The sequence below is a fragment of the Nannospalax galili genome, unplaced genomic scaffold, assembly GCF_000622305.1.
Source record: "Nannospalax galili isolate Female #2095 unplaced genomic scaffold, S.galili_v1.0 scaffold2283, whole genome shotgun sequence".
NCBI lineage: Eukaryota > Metazoa > Chordata > Mammalia > Rodentia > Spalacidae > Nannospalax > Nannospalax galili.
This window is the reverse complement of record NW_008349088.1, coordinates 30,972-33,280: the sequence shown is the minus strand read 5'-3', so window position 1 is coordinate 33,280 and position 2,309 is coordinate 30,972. Positions and strand designations below refer to the sequence as shown.

At 39.2% G+C, this 2,309-nt stretch overlaps 1 long non-coding RNA gene across 1 annotated transcript in view; it reads left to right on the top strand.

Moving 5' to 3' along the window:
* LOC103744644 overlaps positions 1–2,309 on the top strand; it is a 4,587-nt gene extending 2,278 nt beyond the window's left edge. Inside the window, exons 2-3 of the long non-coding RNA XR_607713.3 lie at positions 483–565; positions 2,163–2,309. This is a non-coding gene — a long non-coding RNA (uncharacterized LOC103744644). The remainder of the gene's footprint in view (positions 1–482; positions 566–2,162) is intronic.

The window sequence follows — 2,309 nt, the reverse complement described above, 5'->3', positions numbered from 1 at the left end:
GCACTTATAATTTTTGTTTTATGTGTATGAATGTCTTGCCTGCATGTAAGTGCACCTGTGCCATACAATGCCCAGAGAAGTCAGAAGAGGGCGTTGGATCCTCTGGAACTGGAGTTACAGATGATTGTTAGCTGCCATGTGGGTGCTGGAAATCGAACCCAGGTCCTCTGCAAGAGCAGTCAGTGTTCTTAACAGCTGAGCCACCTGTCTATCCCTGGAAAGTGCAATTTTATACTCTACCTATTGTGAAGCAATTTTAGGTTTATGTAAGAGAGCCTGTACCCTTGTCCATCGGCTGCAGCCTTCAGAGCCCTGGCAGCCATTTGCAGGACTTGATATGAAGATGTCTGACTCACAACTCCTTCCTAAATGTGCTTTTTGTTGGCAATTGTATAATGACACCATAAAAAGCCCCAAAGAGGAAACTTAGAGTATTTTCCATGTAATTAACCTGACAGCTGCTGTTTAATTTTGGAGAGTAGGTGGAGCATGCAGAAGCTTGCCTGATTCTAGCCAACCCTTTGTGCAGTGACCTGCATGCTGAGGACACTTCAAACATCAAGAGGTAAGGCGCTGGCATTGCCTTTGTTTGCACCACTGATGGCGTTTTTCTCAGTGACTAACTGCAAGCCTGTTATATAAGACACAGTGAGAGAAAACCCTCTAACACTACCAGGCTTGCCAGGTGCCAGGTTTCTGCCTGTTTGCTTTCCCATGTACCCAAGATAAAGACTACAAAAGGAAGTGAAAACAAGACATCCTGATCTTCTCCATGTTTTCCTGCTGTTTCTTATGATCATAGTTATCCAAATATAAAAAGCAAGCATAACCAAGCCCTTCTTATTTATTTTTTATGGTGGTAGGGGTCAAACCCAGGTTATCATGTGGGTCAGGCAAGCACTCTATCAACTGAGCTACATTTCCAGCCTTATCTTTGGGTTGGTGTTTAGAGAGTACCATAAGTGAGAACCTCTCATGTTAGAAAACAAAGATGCTATTTGTGAACTCCATTTGTACTCTTTATTTATTGGAATCTCTTTTCAGTAGTTCTGGGAAAAGATTATACAGGATTCAGTATAATGTACTTGTGACCATTGGCAAGTAGTTTCAAGATGGGTAGAGTTCACTTTAACAGTGAAGTATCTATGAGCAGAAATTTGACTTATGGTAACCGAGACTAGTGGCTCTGTTCCCAGAGCAAAATAGATTTGCATAAAGTTGAAGATGACTTTACACAGAGCAAGAAACAGCTGGGAAATTATACCACAAATGAACATCGGATATTAATCTAAAATATGAAAAAATTGATTCAGACAATATATTAGCCACTTCAAGCTATAGACCACAGGCTAACGGTATGTGATACTGTTATGTCTTCTTTGTGAATGGACTCTCAAAGGCCAGTTCTCCAATACTAAGACCGGACTGTTCTATCATTTGGTTACTTAGTCACTTAAACAATGTCGCTTCTCTGTGCCTGTCATTAAATAGAATGTTTTTCAGAACATTATGCCACTAAATAGAACACTTCTAGAAAACAAGCTAAAATTTTTATAATGTGCTGAGTTTTCCCATACTCACCCACAAATAAATTTAATTCTGAATTGAGTTATATTTCAGACCCAATATGGCATATGACTATTGAGTATAACTATGTTTTTTTCACGGTGCTGTATATAAAAAACTATTATCCAAAGACCAGAGTCATCATACAGATCCTTGAGTCCCACAACAAGGTACTGTGACATTGCAGTGAGTTTCCTCATCTTTAGGTCTCTAGAGCTAGGAGAATGTTTCTGCTATCTGATGGAGCTATAAATTAGAAAAGACTTGTCAAAAATAGATGAAATGTGAAACTTTTTTCAAATGGTTAATCACTTGGGGACTTGAACTATGGTCAGAATTCATGATCTCAGTCATTCAATCTGAGTTTTAAAGCTCCAGCCAGTTGTTGTTTAAAAACTGGAAGCACTAGAGGAGCACTAACCACTTTCAAAAGCTGAATTTGTTCTAATCTCTTCCTTTAACCCTGATACCACTTTTATTCTCAAGAGTGAAGAGTCAATGATTTCAAATAAATCAAAAGAAAAGCCTCCACCTAGAAAAGCTTTCTTGAGGTCTGTACCTTCTCAGTACCTGACCTATTTCTTATTCTGAAACAGGTTTTCCTGCCAAAAATTCCCAGCTGGAATTGGAGTACTGGAGACAGTATCATCTGCTTCAGAGAATTAAAGCTTGGGTTTATGGCACAAGGCTGCTTGGTACCAGGCCTGTCTACCTTTCTTATGACTCTGTTTATTGAAGAAAAC